This window comes from Pimephales promelas, chromosome 5 (assembly GCF_988280905.1).
Source record: "Pimephales promelas chromosome 5, fPimPro1.hap1.1, whole genome shotgun sequence".
Classification (NCBI taxonomy): Eukaryota; Metazoa; Chordata; class Actinopteri; order Cypriniformes; family Leuciscidae; genus Pimephales; species Pimephales promelas.
The window spans coordinates 42,945,000-42,967,874 of record NC_142773.1 but is presented as its reverse complement, the minus strand read 5'-3'; the positions used below and the strand labels follow the sequence as shown (position 1 = coordinate 42,967,874).

Here is a 22,875-nt window from a genome sequence, read left to right as displayed (position 1 = left end):
AATCCATTTAAGTTTCGTCAACTTAATTCTGTCTGTGATCTGAGGAAGTGTATTGCTAATTGCTTTGTTTTTCTATTTTTGGCTTTATTTTACCATTACAATTTCATTTGCTATTGTTTTTGGGGTTATACAAGAGACTGCAAAAAAAAAAAAAAATTGTAACGGTCAATTAAATATGCAAACAGTACAGATTTTAAGTAAGTTCAACAAATTATTGGACATTAAGTAAGGCAAGGCAAGTTTATTTATACAGCACATTTCATACACAGTGTCAATTCAAAGTGCTTTACATGGAAGAAATTAAAATAATCAAAAGAAGTCCGAATAATTAAAACAGTTTAGAATAAATAAAAAAATCATAATAATAAAAATAAAATACAGTATCAAAAATACAGTAACTCAGATCAGTTGGACGAACAGTGGCACAGTGCTCATTTAGTAAATGCAATTCAATATAAATAAAAACAGTCAGACAGTAAAAATAAAAATAAAATAAAGTAATACCGCTATCTGAGATAGTATAACAATGTTAGAGTTCAATTCAACGACTTCATTTGATATTTTAAGGTGGATTGTGAAGGTGAAGCAGTGGGAAAGCTTCTTTTCAGATATATTAAATAAGTTAATCAGCATTTGTATGAACCATTGGCCAAAAATGGTTAAATGCATATGACTAAAATGTACATTATTTAAACAGTTTTTGTTTTTTTTGATGGAAATATTTTATTTTTCTTTGAATAATGTGCACTTTTATTATAATAACACTAGAACATGTGTTAAGAAAATGAAGTACCCTTGACCCTGTAATGGGTCTTTTCCAGGATAGACGTACACTCCAAAAGTTTGGGATCGGTAAGATTTTTAAAGAAGTCGAGTATTTGATTAAAAATGCAAAAAATACAGTAAAAATTGTGAATTATTATTCCAATTTAAAATGTAATTTATTACATTCATTGTACAGTTCATTCGTGTTTATTCTGAGTTGATCGCGTTCACGTAATGTAATGTATACTTAACTTAATTGAGTGGAAAACAGCCAAAGAAGTGCAGATTCCCCCAAAATAAAGCAATGAAAGTGCAAAAATAAAATAAAATGTAATTTATTTTAAAATGTGTGATCCAAGCTGAATTTTCAATGAGCAATTAAAAGTTTGTATGATCTCACTCATACGAATTCGTATGATTCTTCTAAACCCACGTGATGTGTAGGTTTAGGGGCGGGGTCAGGGGTAGGTCATTCATACGACTCTTAAATATGTACAATTTAGCAAAAATCATATGAATTTGTACAAATTACGCACCTCGTAAAATCTTGGCTTTGTTTTTAGCAAATGGTAAATCTGTGGAATTTCCCCACGTTAATTCTGACCAGTTACGGAAATACGTCCAAGACAATCTGGCCAATCAGTGATGTGGATGTTGTCACGTGACTGTATTTTGGTTCGTTTCATCGACTCATCAGTTGATTCGGACCAGAGCGATCAGTGTGGTGTGAAAAGGAACCAAATAGCCTGAAAAATGCGACTAAATATAATTTTTTGCCCTTGGTCTGACTCTGGAGTGGACCGAATTTGAACCGAACTACAGATGTAGGCTAAAGCACCCTATGTTGCTGTGTGGGTTGTGTTTCTCCACAAACACCCAGAATAACATAGCAATCGCTTAGCAACAAATTAAATGTTTATCACATGCAATAAACATTTGGATGTGTATTTTTTAAACACGTTATACGTGAATTGAACGTAATTGAATAATCACGAGCCCTGAGCGACGCTACGTTTCTGCTGCAGTGCTGCACTTGTGAGACGAACCCTGAGTGTGTGTGTGTGTGTGTGTGTGTGTGTGTGTGTGTGTGTGTGTGTGTGTGTGTGTGTGTGTGTGTGTGTGTGTGTGTGTGTCAGCATCAGCGAAACCAAACAGCAGCAGATAGACAGCGCCGGAGACAGAGACAGTGTGCGTTCCGTCTCTCACACACAGACGCGCACGAGCACGAGCGCGCGCTGACACACTCTGAAGAGCATCTCTGATCGTGCGTGTGAAGGGAGAGGGTTTTATGTGGTCCGCGTTTCTGATGCCCGTGGTAAACACGCACACACACTCGGGCTTGAGGACACGTATGGACTCGGTCGTGTGACTTATGGACAGACATGAATGAGGAGGTGACGGCGAGCAGGAGCCGAGGAGACACACAGATGAGGACACAGCCAAGACCTGGGTGAGTAAACTTCACATACACACACACACGGGTGAACGCTGAAGCCGAGATACCTGTGGAGCGCGTGGGTGAAGACATGCAACATTATCCGAGGCTCTCGAGCAGGAGTGTGTGTCGCCTTCATCCTGGATGCTGAGGAAACGGGGGAAGTTTTGTTTGGATGAAGTGAGCCGACTCACCCAGCCAGTGTGATGACGTTCAGGCGTGTATTATGGCTCGTTCTATTTCAACACACTCAACGTCGGGGAAAGAAATGGTTCCCATTTGGTTATTTTTTTGGAACCAAACAAGAACGTTCCATGTAGGTTATTTTTAGGTTCTATTTTTATAACCGTTCCCGTAAAGTTTCCAGAACGTTCTTCTAACATTAAGGGAACGTTCTATTTACATTAAGAAAACTTTCCCGGAAGAGCTGAACGTTCTGGGAACCATAAACTTAACGTTCCCAGCTGGGTTCAAGTCTCTGTCTCTCTTCTAGAAATCAGAGTAAAAGCAAACGCACTAATCAGGACCATATTCATCATGACCAGATTTGACTCAAAATTAATTTTCACACAAACTCGTGTTTATGCAATGCATTTATGTCAACAAATAACGTGGGCCAGAACATTTACGTAAAATATCAAATAAATAGGCTATATGAAAATAAAAATAGTAGTGTGTGTGTGTGTGTTGTAATAATATATTTTTTTGCTTTGGGGATTTTAAGTTCAGTATGTGTATATTAATGATTTAATCAAATATTTATACATTTAGTTTCCAGCTTGGAGAAACTGTTCCTCCAGTGTAATGTGAGAGTGATTATTATTAAAACAGTAATGAATCACGTTCGGTTATACTGGAGGAAACAGTGTTTTGAGACACTCGCGCTGATTTGTGTGAAGCAATTTTATTGTGTAATGTGCTATAGAAATGAGTAATGGCACAATGGAGGCAGTTTCTTTTCTCACATGACATTTCATCTATATTTCTCTGTTCGTCCTTCATGCTTTCAGTGATTTAATGCTGTCTATCAGAATATCGTAAATATTATTATTTTTTTTTAAATGTAGTTTTACCTCCACGGCTACAGTACATCGTCTTATGCCGTTAAAGCAGTGTGTATTTACTTATACATTTCAGGGATATTGTATGTTTTATATTAAGTAATTTAGGAATGCATTGCTTTATATATAACAAATCAACAGATGACTTGAACCTTGATGACTTGAATTCTAGAATCATATAGGGGTGATTTTGTAGGAAATCTGCGTTTAAAATAATGAACAAATTAAATAAACAGTGCTTTGTGTTTTGAATAATCAAATTTAAAATAACATAGTCTTCACTGTATAAATATAATTAATCTTTGTTAAAGCTATGAAAAGATTTTCTCTTTGTGGTTTGATTGAGATTAATGACGCAGGAATGTTAGGCTGCTGTCACTTTAAGAGGAAACGCACTGATCCGATATGATGATACGCATTCATTTCTCTCTCTAAATGTTTTGGTTCATGTGAGCCATAAGAGACTGTGTTTACACTCTCCGAGACGGGCATTTTGACACAATAGAGAAGGAAAGGGAATTCGGTGTGTGAAGTGAAATCTTATTGTGCTTGATTGCTTGTTTAACCTAAACATGATAAACATTTACTCTGTTCACCCTACATTATTTGGCCGAAATTCCAGAATTATCAGCAAACGGACTATAATACTTTACAGATTGGTCGTTTATGTTTATATGATTGTCGACAAATGGAAACGTTATAAATAAGATTTCCCGAAGTTGTCTCACTCAAGCACTTATTTAGTAAGATTATGCCTTTTTTATCATATGTTAATTTAAAAAATCTTGTATAATATGACTTGCTGTTTTTGTTTGGTTGCTTTTAAATGTAAGATATTTGTATTTTTGTACTTAAATTTTTTCCATGAAAATAGCCATGGATGCTGACATGGCACTAAATCTAAAACAATCTGAATCTCAATTAGATTTCCCCAAGAAAAAAAGTGAGAATAAATCTCCACGTTTCGAATTTTTTTCCAACAACAAAGAACTCGAGCGCGTCGAGCTCGTAATCACGACTTCAGAAACATGTGAAGGATCTCGACAAGTAAAAAATGATCGTGATTTTAACGGTAAAAGACTGTAAAACTGTTACCTTTCCTTACTACATGGTACATTTAAATTTTACACTCTTAGAAGGAAAGGTTCTATACAGAACCTGAAAAGGTTCTATCAGCGCTACATATTTGGAACCCCTAAAAGGTTTTATACACTCTTAAAAAAGGGTTCCTCTGGGTTCTATATAGAACCCTGGGGTTCCATAGTTGGCCATTAGAACCTTTTACCAAAAAAAATGGTTCTACATAGAACCATTTTGGAGTTCCATAAATGAAGCGGGTGATGGAACCATTTATGGTTCTAAATAGAACCATTTCTTCTAAGAGTGTACTATACCATTAAATTTACAGTTTTTGAAAGTGAAAATGAACAGCTCGGCTTGTATAATTTACAGTGAAAAAATCGTAAATTGACATTCCCACAATTCCCCGCGTGACACTTCGCATTTGATAAATTATTTCAACAAAAATACTTTCTTCATAGTTTTCTTAGTGTTTTTCTAATCAGTTAGCCTATGTACATTAGGGTTTTATGTGACATTTAATGTTTTAAAATTTCATGTGTGTCACCATGATGGTGTTTAATGTTTGAGTGAATCAGACTGTGCTGCTTCTATATAATAATATTTCGTTTATTGTGGAAGAGCTGCATGTTGATTGATCATGTGACTCTCATCTCTGCAGTGATTGGTGGTTGTCAGTGTATTACAATGGCACAAAATAAATAATAATACTTCAATAGGTTGGTAAATTAACATTATATCAGATAATGAAATACGGTTTATTACTGTAAATTTTAAGTTAAGTCCGTAAAACCTTGCTACCGTATTTTATACGGTAAATTTCTGCTGATATTTTACCGTAAATCAAACAGATTTTGTTTTACAGTGTGGGACTATTCAGTCTCATTTCTTGTCATATTTCATCACTGTTGGTAATGGTTTTAGCCATTTAAGTTAAGTCCGTAAAAACCTTGCTACCGTATTTTATACGGTAAATTTCTGCTGATATTTTACCGTAAATCAAACAGATTTTTTTTTACAGTCTGGGACTATTCAGTCTCATTTCTTGTCATATTTCATCACAGTTGGTAATGGTTTTAGCCATTTAAGTTAAGTCCGTAAAACCTTGCTACCGTATTTTATACGGTAAATTTCTGCTGATATTTTACCGTAAATCAAACAGATTTGTTTTACAGTGTGGGACTATTCAGTCTCATTTCTTGTCATATTTCATCACTGTTGGTAATGGTTTTAGCCACTGTCTGACCGCTTTCTCCCTTGGTGAAAACAGCCCTAAATGAAAGGAATTAATTATATGAGACGGCCCAGACAGATCTTAGTTAGATTCAATTAGATTGTCTCAGATGCCAAAAATTCCTCTTGCGAAATAAAAAAAGGCACAAATGAGTCAACATTTAGTAAGAGTGTGGAATTTTAAAAGCTCTGATTATTTGATGCGAACTGTTTTTTTGTGACGAGCCATTGTTGAGCAGATCTTAAACTCGAGACGAGATGCATGATATTACCGTGATATTTTTATAGAGTCAGAACAAAAATCTGACATGCGAGTAAGTCTCTATTCTAGCAGTCAGGGATTGACATCTCTGTGACGGGAACGTGCAACGTTTAGGAACATAGCCGTTGATATCTGGCAGAAAACAATGTGAGATAAGCGTGTGTGTGTGTGTGCACAGCGTGTTATCTGCCTCTCTCCAGTTCGCGAGTCCAGGCCATTATAACAGAAAGTGTTTCTGACAGGCACGTCACCGTGTTACTCGGGGCCATGAGGGTTTTAAACAGGCTACGAGAGCATGAGAAAGACGGAGCATGGAGAGAGAGAGTGTCCATTTGAAGGTGAATCAGACGGGTTTGATCACACTGGCCATCATGTGATCAAGAGGCGAAAAAATATTCTTGATTACGGCTGAAATGCGCATTAGCTGCTCCTCCGGGATGACGATTATAATTAAAACCAGTGATTTCGGATAAATGCATTGTTTGTGCTGATTAGACTGCGGAGGATGAGTTATTTTGTATGTTTGCTTCCTTTTGATTAAGTGCTCATTTGCATACGTAAGTCGTACATTGAATTTTAAAAAAGCAGGATTAAATGAGTGGTGTTATCTAAGTCTGGCGTCACAGTTAGTGTTGCTCATACTCGGCGAACAAACAAACCACTAACCCTGAACCACCCCAGCGAGAAACAGGCATTTCAGCGCCTCGGTTAACTATATGAGTAACACACTTCTAGCCATGAATAACCTTGAATTTTTTGGTTACATGTTGTGTTTGCCAAAATAACTTGCGAGATGTAGGATTCCATCATGTAAGCAAAGTCAACAGTGATTGCCTTGATCGTTTCTTTTTAATTATTAATAACTAGTCTATTATTTGGCTGTGGTTTAGACTGTAACATTTTCACTGAGTGCTCAAAGTTTTAGTCTACATGTCTGGGCTGTGTTTAGACTGCTATTAGACGTCTTTAAAGTGCAAAATTGTTTGAATGATTCTTCAAATCGGAGAAATAAATCACACAGAGGCACATTAAATTCTAAATTAAACGTAAGTTGTTGTTGTGATGTACAATAAATCCGAGTGAAACGATTCTCAAACAAGAACAAATGTGGGCGGGGCTTGATTTTGTCTGTGAGGAATTGATTGGATGGTTGCTGGTTTGCTATTGGCTGATTTTATGTGAGTGACAGGTTATAGCCCCGCCCACATCATCAGAGAAGAGATGCTGCAAGAGAGAAGGGAAGAACACATGAATTTAAAACAATGATTTGCGCTAGGGATGCACCGATGTGAACACTTTGGCCAATACCGATAACTGATAATTCGTTTTTTGAAACCGATATATCAGCCGATAAATCTAAATCCAATTTTTAAAAAAATAATTTTTGAGAGCCCGATTGCAAAAACAAAAGTCTCACAATTAAAATCCTTTTCCCAATCACACAATTATAATGTTCTCATTATAATTTCAGTAGCCGAGATGACGCACACATTTTGCACTTAACTATATTATAGCAATTAGCAATTAAGATCAATCATGTTGAACAGTGTGCATCTGAAGAGTCTCAGGTGTTGAAGGAAATAATTCATTATTTATCAGCTTTAATATATCAGCCAAATTTTATTATCGGGCCGATAACGATAACATAAAAACGAACAAATATCGTCCGATACCGATATCGTGCATCGCTAATTTGCATGGATAAATAATTAAGAATACAGTGCTTAGCATAGCATGTTAAAGTTGATTAAAAAGAGGAATAAAAAATCATCTTTTGGAAATTGATCTTAATGCCTTAATTAAAATAATTAGGGAAAAAAAAAACAAGTTTCTTTGTGAATGAATGTTGTATCGTAAATAAATAAATGTTCTTCCTTAAAACACATGGGTGCATAAATCAGGATTTAAATGTTTTATTTTTTTTAAAGGCCAGTTATTTTATGCATCCTGAAAATTAAAATAGCATTATGCGCCCTGTATTTTATGGAAGAACATTTATTTATTGGATTTTTCCTAATTTTTTTAATTAAAGCATCAAGATCAATTTCCAATAGATTATTTTTTATTCCTCTTTTTAGTCAACTTTAGCATGGGTGTGTTCACTTATGCTAAGCACTGTATATACTGCAATATTCCATAACAATTAGAGTTGTTCATTTTTATTTCATGGTGACTTTAAAGACTTTTACATGTCAAATGTTATGATTTCTGATGCGTTTGCTGTCCGAGTGTGCGATCCCCGGAAAGGCAGGGTCGCTGTATCCTCACCGGTTTGCCTGTTTGTCATTAGCGGTAATGAACGCTCCGCTAACAAACCCAAACTAGCGCCGCCATCTGTTTTTCCAATTGGATTTTGTAGAATGAAGTAACGAGAAACGGAACACGTTTGACGGAGAAACAAAGTAGCGACAGGAAATGTTTGTCTAAGTTTCCTCTTTCATTAGTGGAGTGGATCCACATAATTAAGACTTGGCGCACAATAGTGTTTTTATTTGGCTTGCTCTCAAACGCTCTCAGAGGGAAGTTTTAGTGCTCAACGGTTGCTCTTTGAAAGCTTAATGGAGTTCTTAGTTAAGTATTCGGTTAATATTCCTACAAATGAGTCATCAGCTATAAAATGAATCAGCTCAGGTCGTTTGACCTTGAGAGAAGCGTTTGAGGTCGTATTGATGGCTTTTGATTGCAGTCTTCTTGGCAAATCTGAGCTCAGTTTGAGATGTTGTTGAGAGTTTGTGAGAACACGTGTTGATCTCTAGAATATGGATGGATTTTCTAAGCCTATGAGTAATTTTATTTATGTATTTTTTCAATAATTTATCAACACATTTACACGTTAAACATATAAAATACTTGTTAGAGATAATTGTTATAAGAGACCAAGCACCCATCTTATTACTATTAATCTAACTCCTCCTTCATCTGCTTATAAGTCTAGTCTATGGCAGAAAAATTATGAAATTTGGCACACGGATAGAGGAAAGTCTGAACAATAACCACACCAATTTTGGAGTCTCTAACTCAATAGCGCCACCAACTGTCCAAATTTGCATTGCAAAGTTTTATGCGAATAACTTTTGAACCATAAAGGCTAGAAAAAATATACTTGTTTTTCTCAAGATTCTTCAAGTGCACCCAATGACGTCATTTTCGACTCATTTTGAAATTTTGTCCTAAGTTATTAAAAGCTTTTTTAAAAACCCAAACCGTTCTTGAATAGCGGGCTAACGCATGTTAAAAATGAATACAAGGCTATATTTCCGTAACGCCTCGGCATATTCACACCAGATTTGGTGCATGTTATCAAAAGCATGACCTGAGGATTCTTGCAGTGTTTCGGGTCAGCGCCACCTACTGGTCAGGAGAAATGAATAATGGCTTATAACTTAGCTAATTTAAATGGTCTTGATAAATTCATTCGAGTTATACACTCTCAGAAAAAAAGGTACAAAAGCTGTCACTGGGTCTGTACCTTTTCAAAAGGTAAACTTTTGTCCATTTCAGGTGCTATATGTACATTTTAGGTGCTAATAAGTTCATTTTAGGTGTTAATATGTACATTTTGAGTGTTAATATGTACATTTTAGGTGCTGATATGTACATTTTAGGTACTAATATGTACATTTCATGAGCTAATATGTCCATTTTAGGAGGTAATATGTACATTTTGGGTGCTAATATGTCCATTTCATGAGCTAATATGTCAATTTTAGGTGGTAATATGTACATTTTAGGTGGTAATATATACATTTTAGGTACTAATATGTACATTTTAGGTGCTAATATGTACATTTCATGAGCTAATATGTCCATTTTAGGAGGTAATGTGTACATTTTAGGTGGTAATACGCACATTTTATGTGGTAATATGTACATTTCAGGAGCTAATACATTTTAGGTACTAATATGTACATTTTAGGTGTTAATATGTACCACTAAGGTACCAATATGCAGCCTTTGGATACAAAAGTGTACCTTTTAAAAAGGTACAGCCCCAGTGACAGCTTTTGTACCTTTTTTTCTGAGAGTGCACTGAAACAGTGAGACCATTTATGCCACGTTTGTTTGACATTTTTAAATACTACTTTTCAAAGAAAGTTCAACAAATTTTATGCCAGGCTGATAACTTTGGGCTGTAAGTGCTTTAGCATATGACTCCAAAAATGTTTATGTGTCATTGTGACCTCATGCTGACCTTGATAACAGCGCCACCTATTGGTCAAACGTCATAAGCAATTAAATAATATTACTAGTGATTTCTATTTGTGATTTTGCTCTTTTTTGAGTAAAGTAATCGAATGAGTCTTTAGTTACTCAGTGTTGCCGTCTGTCTGATGCTTCCAGCCAAACTTGCATTACACACCATGCTTTTTTTGTGCTTGGCCCTATTTATTTATTTTAATTGCACATTTATTTTTTCATTTAATTAATGTCATACACTCACAAACAACTGATCTGGGAGAAACAACATGTATTAAAGAGATTGCATTGCGAACTGTCATTGTTCTGAATCACATCGCCAATGTGACTTATTTATTGACTTATTTTATATACAAACTTCATGTAAAACAGTGTGATTCTGTAACAGCAGTGTTAAAGTGTGCAGCACCTCTGACACCCTCATACCAGACATGTAGAATTATGAGATATCTATTATAAGACAAAGACTGTCTGCTGTCTGATGAGACAAAGAGAGACCGGCTTAATGAATCATAAGTCATATTAAAAAAAATCTGGCTAATAGACCACAAGATATTAGCAGGTTTAAGTTAAAGATGCACTCAGTCCTTTTTTTCTTGTTAAAAAAGTAGGACTGTCAGACGATTAATCGCATCCAAAATAAAAGTTTGTGTTTTCATAATATATGTGGGTGCACTGTATAATTATTTTGTATATATATTAGGGCTGTGCAACAATGTATTGCGATTAATCGCATCCAAAATAAAAGTGTGTGTTTACACAATATATTTGTGTGTGCTGTATATAATTATTTTGTGTATATAAATACCTATGCATGCATGTATATATTTAAGAATTATTTGCACTTAAATTATATATATATATATATAAATACATAATCTATATTATATAAATATAAATATTTTTTATATGAATAACACATTTTCTTAAATATATACATGCATGTGTGTGTATTTATATATACAAAATAATTATATACAGCACACACAAATATATTATGTAAACACAGACTTTTATTTTGGATGCGATTAATCGCAATTAATTATTGCACAGCCCTAATATATATATATAAATACACACGCATGCATATATATATTTAGAGAAAAAATGTATATATAAAATATTTATATATAAAATAAACTATATATAAATCTATATACAGTATATTCATGAAAATATTTTTTAACAAGCATGTGTGTGTATTTATATAGACAATAATTATACACAGTGCACCCACATATATGATGTAAACACAAACTTTTATTTTGGATGCAATTAATCGCGATTAACGTTTGACAGTCCTATAAAAAAGTTTTAAGGAAGGAAAATTGGACTTTTCTGACATGTAGAGATCACATGATCAGCTGAATATTACCTTGCACTCACAGGATAAACTAATCATAATCAAATTGCTGCATGCAGATTCCATTTTTTCAAAGAAATTAATACATTTATACAGGAGGGATGCATTAAATTGACCAAAAGTGACATTTATAATGTTACAACGGGTTTCTATTTCAAATAAATGCTGTTATTTTGAACTAAAAATAAAATGAATCATGTTTTTTTCCCCCGCTTGCCCAACACAACAGACATGAACGATGAGCAAAGATAACGATTTATTAAAAAAGGCTACATTGAATTGAAGTCATATCTCTGGGTACCCAAAAGCTTATTGTAGCAATAAGTTAATTAAAGAGATGGATACGCATGTCTGTTTAACAAGCAAAGTCCAACAGGTTTCTTGCTCAATCTGTTCAACTCCAAGACCTTAAAACTGCAATAATCGTTCATCTCTCCTGGACATCTGCACTTGTTTATGGGATGATTACATTAGTGATTTGTTTAAGTGCTGAGGAACATTCACACAAGAGTCCTCGTGTTGCTCTGAGGTGATTATGACGCCAGCGTGAAGGTTAAACCGTGAGATCTGCTGGCATTAATCTCTCGGTCTGTCTTCATCAGTTCAATGCACTCGTTTGGAAATTCAGAGCCGAGTTGAGAATGCTTTAAATTCCAGTGCGATTCCTGGAGTGAAATTTGATTTGATTTGAGGTAGCAAACAGGAATCAAAATTGCAATGTAAGGAAAAATTATTGAAATTAATTACAATTTAAAATTTGACTAGAAAAGCAAAGTTTATCAAGATAACCTTAAATGATGGATAGACTGTGATAAATAGATGGATGGATAAATTGCGATGCATAAATGGATGGATGGATTTATAAATAGATGGATAAATGGATGCATAAATGGATGGATGGATGGATGGATGGATGGATGCAAAAATGGATGGATAAATAGATGGATAACTGGATGGATGGATGGATAAATAGATGGATAAATGGATGCATAAATGGATGGATGGATAAATAGGTGGATAAATGGATGCATAAATGGATGGATGGATAAATAGATGGATAAATGGATGCATAAATGGATGGATGGATAAATAGATGGATAAATGGATGGATGGATAAATAGATGGATAAATGGATGCATAAATGGATGGATGGATAAATAGATGGATAAATGGATGGATAGATGGATGGATGGATAAATGGATACATAAATGGATAGATGGATAAATGGATGGATGGATAAATAGATGGATAAATGGATGGATGGATAAATAGATGGATAAATGGATGCATAAATGGATGGATGGATAAATAGATGGATAAATGGATGCATAAATGGATGGATGGATAAATAGATGGATAAATGGATGGATGGATAAATAGATGGATAAATGGATGGATGGATAAATAGATGGATAAATGGATGGATGGATAAATAGATGGATAAATGGATACATAAATGGATGGATGGATAAATAGATGGATAAATGGATACATAAATGGATGGATGGATAAATAGATGGATAAATAGATGGATAAATGGATGCTTAAATGGATGGATGGATGCAAATAGATGGATGGATAGATGCATAAATGGATGGATAAATAGATGGATAAATGGATGGATTGGATGGATGGATGAATGTATAAATAGATGGATGGATAAATGGTTGCATAGATGGATGGATGGATGGATGGATGGATGCAAAAAGATGGATGGATGGATAAATAGATGGATAAATGGATGAATAAATGGATGGATAAATGGATGCATAAATGGATGGATGGATGGATGGATGGATGGATGGATGCAAAAATGGATGGATAAATAGATGGATAACTGGATGGATGGATGGATAAATAGATGGATAAATGGATGCATAAATGGATGGATGGATAAATTGATGGATAAATGGATGCATAAATGGATGGATGGATAAATAGATGGATAAATGGATGGATGGATAAATAGATGGATAAATGGATGGATGGATAAATAGATGGATAAATGGATGCATAAATGGATGGATGGATAAATAGATGGATAAATGGATGGATGGATAAATAGATGGATAAATGGATACATAAATGGATAGATGGATAAATGGATGGATGGATAAATAGATGGATAAATGGATGGATGGATAAATAGATGGATAAATGGATGCATAAATGGATGGATGGATAAATAGATGGATAAATGGATGCATAAATGGATGGATGGATAAATGGATGGATGGATAAATAGATGGATAAATGGATGGATGGATAAATAGATGGATAAATGGATGGATGGATAAATAGATGGATAAATGGATGGATGGATAAATAGATGGATAAATGGATACATAAATGGATGGATGGATAAATAGATGGATAAATGGATGGATAAATGGATGCTTAAATGGATGGATGGATGCAAATAGATGGATGGATAGATGCATAAATGGATGGATAAATAGATGGATAAATGGATGGATTGGATGGATGGATGAATGTATAAATAGATGGATGGATAAATGGTTGCATAAATGGATGGATGGATGGATGGATGGATGCAAAAAGATGGATGGATGGATAAATAGATGGATAAATGGATGAATAAATGGATGGATAAATGGATGCATAAATGGATGGATGGATGGATGGATGCAAAAATGGATGGATAAATAGATGGATAACTGGATGGATGGATGGATAAATAGATGGATAAATGGATGCATAAATGGATGGATGGATAAATAGATGGATAAATGGATGCATAAATGGATGGATGGATAAATAGATGGATAAATGGATGCATAAATGGATGGATGGATAAATAGATGGATAAATGGATGGATGGATAAATAGATGGATAAATGGATGCATAAATGGATGGATGGATAAATAGATGGATAAATGGATACATAAATGGATGGATAAATGGATGGATGGATAAATAGATGGATAACTGGATGGATGGATGGATAAATAGATGCATAAATGGATGGATGGATAAATAGATGGATAAATGGATACATAAATGGATGGATGGATGGATGGATGGATAAATAGATGGATAAATGGATGGATGGATAAATAGATGGATAAATGGATGCATAAATGGATGGATGGATAAATAGATGGATAAATGGATGCATAAATGGATGGATGGATAAATAGATGGATAAATGGATGGATGGATAAATAGATGGATAAATGGATGGATAAATGGATGCTTAAATGGATGGATGGATGGATGGATGCAAAAAGATGGATGGATGGATGCATAAATGGATGGATAAATAGATGGATAAATGGATGGATGAATGTATAAATAGATGGATGGATAAATGGTTGCATAAATGGATGGATGGATGGATGGATGCAAAAAGATGGATGGATGGATAAATGGTTGCATAAATAGATGGATGCATAAATGGATGGATGGATGGATTAATAGATAAATAGAATTATTTTTTGATAAAATTTACAATAAGGTTTGCTAGATAACGTAATAACTGACATGAACTAACAATGAGCAATAATTTACAGTATTTATTAATCTTTGTAAATCCATGTTAGTTCACAGTGCATTAACTAATGTTAACAAATAACCTTTGATTTTAATATTGTATATTAGTAAAAGTTAACTACGATCTAACTAATTTTAACTAATGAACCTTATTCTAAAGTGTTCCTGTTTTTTTATTTCTGAACCGGATGTGAATGACCCGCTCTCTGGCCATAAATCTGAACACAATCTCAAACTGTCATATAGCTCTTATCAATATTGCATTTTAATGAATGATTTACAGATGAAGCGAGAGCAGAGCTCGATCGATGCAGAGGAAATTACACACCCGTGTTCATGTTCTGGGTTCAGGCCAGGGTTTATGTCTGCAAGATTTATTAAATTGATGAAAGTTTGATTATGCACCTAAAATAGCTCGGCTGTATTAGAACGGCTGGGATCTTGGCCTCGTATTAAAATCACTTTCCATCCTTTCAGGAAACGGGACCGAAAATGAAAAACACACTTTTGTTGTGAGAAACGATAGTTTGACAGTAAATATGATGAATGTTGATGATGCTGCGAGACAAAATAAACTGTAGACTGTTACTGTATTTTCTATTATATAAGTCACAGATACTGCGACTAATATTACGAAGTGACTCATATAATGCGACTACATGCAAAAAAGCATAAAGCGCACACTTTTGAGAGAAGCTCGTGAGATTGAGTTTATTTGTAGACAGCATTTCCAGCTTTGTTTTAAATAAACGTATTCAGGCTTGGCATTTATAATAAATGAATTCCACCATCATTTATGTTTGCTTTATACATATATATATATATATATATATATATATATATATATATATATATATATATATATATATATACTGTATTATATTTATATATATATTTAGGCTAATGACTTTTTTTTTCTCAACAATGCAATTTTGGCCGAAGTTTATTTTAAACGTCTATATTTTATTTCAGTTCACGTTTATTTTTATTTTTATTCAGAACTGAGTTGAAAAGGATTTTAATATATTCCAGGAAAAAGAATTAAAAAGAATTAAAATTCAAATAACAAATTTTTTGACTAGAAAATCAAAGTTTATAAAGATAAACTTGAATGAGGAAATGAATGGGTGGATGGATGGATAGAAGGCTAAATGGGTTGATAGATAGATAGATAGATAGATAGATAGATAGATAGATAGATAGATAGACAGACAGACAGACAGACAGACAGACAGACAGACAGACAGACAGACAGACAGACAGACAGACAGACAGACAGACAGACAGACAGACAGACAGACAGACGGATGGATGGATGGATAGAAGGCTAAATGGGTTGATAGATGGATGGAGATGGATGGATAGATAGATGGATGGATGGATGGATAGAAGGCTAAATAGATAGATAGATAGATAGATAGATAGATAGATAGATAGATAGATAGATAGATAGATGGAGATGGATGGATGGATGGATAGAAGGCTAAATGGATAGATAGATAGATAGATAGATAGATAGATAGATAGATAGATAGATAGATAGATAGATAGATAGATAGATAGATAGATAGATAGATAGATAGATAGATAGATAGATAGATAGATGGATGGATGGATAGATGGATGGATGGATAGAAGGCTAAATGGATAGATAGATAGATAGATAGATAGATAGATAGATAGATAGATAGATAGATAGATAGATAGATAGATAGATAGATAGATAGATAGATAGATAGATAGATAGATAGATAGATAGATAGATAGATAGATAGATGGAGATGGATGGATGGATGGATAGATGGATGGATGGATGGATAGAAGGCTAAATGGATAGATAGATAGATAGATAGATAGATAGATAGATAGATAGATAGATAGATAGATAGATAGATAGATAGATAGATAGATAGATAGATAGATAGATAGATAGATAGATGGATGGAAGGCTAAATACTGTAGATAGATAGATAGATAGATAGATAGATAGATAGATAGATAGATAGATAGATCTTGTGAGACACACTTTACCAATGAAGTCTTGAGCTGAGAGAAAGGGGGCGGAGTTTGGGCCTCGTTGCTATGGATGATGTCATCAAGCTATACTAACCATCCCCACAGTGATTGGCTGATGGGGGAGGGGTCTCTGTCAGTGATTAAACAGAAATATTGTAGAACGAGATGTGTTGCCATATTCAAATAAGGATTTAAAGAGAACGAATGACCTTCACATGATCACGTGACTGCAGTGTTTCTCGTCTCGCTCCGCTCTCGTCTGTGTGATGGAGTTTATTATACACAACGCTGCTGTTGCCATAGCGACTCACTGTACGACACCTTGCTGGCGTCTTTGATGCATCTCTGTCAAAGCGGCTCAAAATCACTCTAAACACACACACACACACACACACCAATCCTACCCCATAAAACTGTCCATCACACACACACACACCCCAACCCTACCCCTAAACGTACCCATCACAGAAAACTTTATTTATTTTTACATTTTTAATAAAACACTGTTTAGTCATTTTTAAAGCCATTTGAAATCAGTCTTGATAGTTCGACACCTGAGTTATATCTCAGATGGTTTATATAACCTGCTGTAAAGTGTATGAACTATGACAAATCAAAAGTGTATCTCATCCTCCCACAAACACACACACACACTCGCTGCACTCTTCACCTGTGTCTCATCTTCCTCACAGACGCTCACAGACTCTCGGGTTTAAAATAGCTCTCTGAACACACTCCATGATCATAATTTTCAGTGAAAAACTTTGAATTATTTATTGTGAACCATGAAGGGGACAAAGACACTGAATCAGAGCGTCATAAATTCACGACTCAGAACTGGGAAAGTGACGAGTGACACAGTGAAGACGGAGAAGAGTCTGTTAACCCAACTTTGGGTCAAATATGCACCAACCCAAACGGTGGTTTAAAAATGTAATGTAAAAATTTAACCCAATGGCTTGGTTTGTCCATATTTGACCCAAAGTTGGGTTAAAACAACCCAGCACTTTTAGAGTGCACTTTCACACAGATGCAACTCTTAAAATTCAGATTAGAGAAGATTGTAAATGTGTTCCTTGGCCTTTTTGGATTTTTGGATTTAAAAAGCACTATATAAATAAAGCTGACTTGACTCTGATGATGTGGGCGGGGCAACCTGTCACTCACATGAGATCCACCAATAGCAAACCACAGACAAAATCAAGCCCCGCCCTCATTTGTTCTTGTTGAGAATTGGTTTCATGTTCATGTCGTTACAGACCTTTCTCTAGAGCGAGACAAACGGCGATGTTTATCAGGATTTACGGCATGCTGCTTTTTTGCATTATAAAAAAAAAGTTCACTCTTTCTGCATCAAAATATCATGTTTAATTCGTAGCTACTTTTGGTTTCATTGTAATTAGGAATTTCAGAGTGAAACAGTTTCAGAGTACGCAATCAGTCTTGATTGGAATAATTAAAATCTATTTACATTTTTTAGAAACTTTTTTGATCCTCATATTAGAGTGATTCGTGAAGGGTCGTGTGACACTGAAGACTGGAGTAATGATGATAAATTCAGCACAGGAATAAATTACACTTTACTGTATATTCACATGGAGAACAGTTATTTTATATTACAATAATATTTTACCATTTTTACTGTATTTTTGATCAAATAAATACAGGTTTAGTGAGGATTTTTTCCCAAACTTTATACAGTGATGTGAATAAGTTTGGACACCCATGCTAAAGTTGACTAAAAATCATCTTTTGGATATTGATCTTAATGCCTTTATTAGAAAAATTGGGAAAACTCCAACCTTTAAGGACACCAATTTTCTTTGTGAATGAATAATGTATCATAAATAAATAAATGTTTTTCCTTAAAATACAGGGTGCATAAGTCAGGGTTAAATTCCCATAGAGTCAGGCAGATTTTTATTTTTAAAAGCCAGTTATTTGATGGATCCAGGATAATATGCATCCTGATAAAGTTCCCTTGGCCTTTGGGATTAAAATATCCCCACATCATCACACACCTTCCACCACACCTAGAGATTGGCATGGGGTACTTTCCATAAGATCATCTTTCAATGCAAATCAAACCGGCTATTAGGCTAACTGAAGTAAAACCATGCCAATCTCTCGGTGTGGTGGAAGGTGTGTGATGATGTGGGGATATTTTAATCCCAAAGGCCAAGGGAACTTTATCAGGATGCATATTATCCTGGATCCATCAAATAACTGGCTTTTAAAAATAAAAATCTGCCTGACTCTATGGGAATTTAACCTTATGCACCCTGTATTTTAAGGAAAAACATTTATTTATTTATGATAGATTATTCATTCACAAAGAAAATTGGTGTCCTTAAAGGTTGGAGTTTTCCTCATTTTTCTAATTAAGGCATTAAGATCAATATCCAAAAGATGATTTTTTTATTCCTCTTTTTAGGCAACTTTGAATCCATTCTGAAATATTGTTGGTCAGATGTGTATTCAGCTGATCCTGAAATGAGGCCGGTGTGGATCTGAATGTGAGTGCTGTGAGTTTAATGCCCTGTCGAGCACATGATGCAGCTCAATTGTGTTTTAGAAATGAACGATTCATCCATGCAGAAGTCTCTCTCTCTCGCTCTCTCTCTCTCTCACACACACACACACATTTGATTATTTTATTTGGAATGACCAATACTGATTAAAACAACACAGCATCCAGATATTCACAACGAGCCTGTTATGTCTAACCTGACAACACGCACATCGACAACAGTCACAACCACATGAATATATAAACACTGTAAAAAATAAACCATAAATTTTACAGTAAAAACCGGCAGCTGTGGTTGCCAGACCCCTTTACCGTTAAAAATACGGTAGGAACGTTAAAATTTACAGTAATAAACCGTATTTTATTTTCTGATAAAATGTTGATTTACCAACTTATTGATATCTGTTTTAGACCATTGTAATACACTGACAACCATCAATCATCACAGCAGTGATGAGAGTTACATAAGCAATCACAGCTCATCACAAGTGAATACTTATTTAACTAATACTATATAAAGAAGCTGCACAGTGTCATTCACAAAAACATTAAACACCATCATGGTAACAAACATGAAATTAAAAAAATTTAACATAAATTTAAAAAATGTAACATAAAACCCTAATGTACATTACTGATTAGAAAAAACAATAAAACTATGAGGAACTATAGTTATTTCAACAAAAATACATCAAGTGTCACACAGGGAATTGTGGGAATGTCAATTTACGGTTTTTCACTGTAAATTATACAACGATTTGTTCTTTTTCACTTTCAAAAACTGTAAATTTAACGGTATTTTACTGTAAAATTATATCACAGTTATTTACCGTATAAAGTACGGAAACTTTCTGTTAACCAATTAACAGTTTTACACTGTAGCATTTTTACAGTCTTTTACTGTTAAATTCACGGATATATTTTACAGTGAACAAATAGGCTATGGATAGAGGTGACATCGCCTTCTCTAAACATGCAAACTGCCTATGGTTGCTCACACACACACACACACACACACATGCACACTACCTATGTATAAAATGTACAATATTAAAGTTAATCATGGGCCTATTTTTTATTATATTACTGTATGTTATATCATGTTAAATATTATATTTTATTATACTATATTAAAGTGAATCACATGGGCACATTATCATTTTTATTATTATATAACAAGTAAAAAATGAGGCTTTTCCTGCAAGTCGCATGAAGAAAACAGAATGAAATGGTTAATTGTGATTAATCTTCAGCACGATATTCGTAATCGCCGCAGACCTGACGTCTCCATTGGACTAAAGAGCCAGCGTTATTTACTCAAACTCTGTCTTTATTAAACGTGTCGTTGTGTTTAATTATTTACGAGTGTTTATCCAGAGAATAGCTGTGGGAGTCCCGAGTCTTCTGTTAGATTTGCTCTGATGAAGAAGCGTATGAATTCTTATAATGCATAAGCCTTGAATAATAGAACAAAGCGAGCGCTCGCATGACAGCATCTGTTACACTCCTCCAGAGGCAGGACAAGTTTCATCTCGACTTCAACTCACACACACACACACACACACACACACACACGCCTGCTGCTGTGAATGGTTTCTTAGATTGGAAAGGATGCCAAACTTATCCCGACTCTAATAGAATTGTGAGTGTGTGTGTGTGTGTGTGTGTGTGTGTGTGTGTGTGTGTGTGTGTGTGTGTGTGTGTGTGTGTGTGTGTGTGTGTGCGTGTGTGTTGGACAGGTTTAGGGTTAGTGTGTGTGTGTGTGTGTGTGTGTTCAACAGGTTTAGGGTTATAGTGTGTGTGTGTGTGTGTGTGTTGCACAGGTTTAGGCTTAGTGTGTGTGTGTGTGTTAGTGGGAGTCGAACCCATGACCTTGATGCCGCTGTGTGTTTGATACTGTAAAGTGTTTTGTAATGTAATAAATGTAAACCCTGAGCCTAAGCGTCCGGCTCCATTTGATTTTGAGCAATAACATGCAGGTACAAATCAGGTGTTTTTCCTCTTGATGTTCAGTAAAAACTCTATAAACCTCTTAAAAAATTAGATAAGTTGCATAAAATAGAACTAGTTTTCAGAGAATGTATCTTGAATTGAGTTTATTTTTCATTATTTTCTTGTATTATTTGTGCAATTATGAAATTGCAAAACTGTAAAAAAAAAATAGGTAACAATATAAAAATCTAGGAAACAATGCAAAACAATATTTTTAGTAGACCCAAGTTTTCTATTTTGATTTTCGTTAACTTTAAATTGTTTATTTAAATTTAAAATTATGATTTTAATTTTGTTTATTTTTTGTGTATGTTTATTAATAATTGATTTTTACTGTAGTGTTTAAGTGTTATCATTTATTTTAGTTTTAGATTTGCATGATTGAATGTTTTGTAAGTTCTATTTTTATTGTTTTTATTCATACAGTGTTTTGTTTTGTTTTAAGTTTAAAATCATTTCAATTAAATTAATTAATGAATTACGTTGTTAAGTCGTTTGTTTAAAAAAATAATAGTATGTTTTTGTTGTAATTTTCGATTAAAAACTTTTATGATTGAATTATTTTTTTACTTTAGCCTTTTATTTTGATTTGCTTTTATTTAAAAATCATTTGTTGTATATTTAATATTAATTTGTAGTGTAGTGTTTTGTTTGTATTTTGTACATTTTTTTATTGAGTTTAATTTGACATTTTTAAGTTTTTGAGTCCTTCAAACTATGAAGAGGTGCTGTCAAATCATCATTTCCAGTAATGCTCCTGTCTTCATGGGTCTCCTGCTGAGGCTGAGGCTTGTATTGCTTTAATAAAAGACGAAGCTTTAATTCCCTCATTCGTCGCAGCGGGTCACGTACTCATTCCTGTCCCTCCAACGTTCTCATCTCTCTCTTGATCTGCTCATTTTCTCTTTCAATCACCGTCTCTCGTCCAGCGTATCGCTCTTGCTGTTCTGTCTCTGAGCCGTAAATGAGCTTCTCCAGGTGTGTTGTTGCTGCCCGATGACAATCGCAGAACATGTTATTGTATTATTGTGTGTTCATGGCCTCGAGCTTCGTGCATTTCTGTGATTTTCAGGCTACATTCACACAACAGTTGCCATTTCTATATTTCAGGATGCCAAATATATTACACACAAAGTGACGAACTGAACTGAGTCTAGAAGAGGTTATTGTCATTGAAGTCTTGTTTCACCTGGTTTGTGTTGAAGGACTCTTATTTTGAAGTATCCTTGTTTAGTTAGTTCCTGTTTGCTTTTGTTTCCCCTTGTGATTTATTACTCTCACCTGTTCCTTGTTATAACCTTATTAATTAGTGTTTCCTGTGTTGATTTAAGTCTTGTAAAAAAATAGAGTAAATTACCTTTTGAAAGAAACTGTGGGGTTGACTCTGTCTCAATTTCGCTAATTTTACTTGATAAGAACAAAATTT

At 34.4% G+C, this 22,875-nt stretch overlaps 1 protein-coding gene across 1 annotated transcript in view; it reads left to right on the top strand.

Annotated features, from left to right (window-relative positions):
• Nucleotides 1-1,830: 1,830 nt before the first annotated feature.
• The window catches only part of lingo3b (leucine rich repeat and Ig domain containing 3b), a 53,666-nt gene continuing 32,621 nt past the window's right edge, over nt 1,831-22,875 (top strand). Inside the window, exon 1 of the mRNA XM_039661172.2 lies at nt 1,831-2,215. The gene's annotated coding sequence lies outside the window, so the exon portion shown is untranslated. The remainder of the gene's footprint in view (nt 2,216-22,875) is intronic.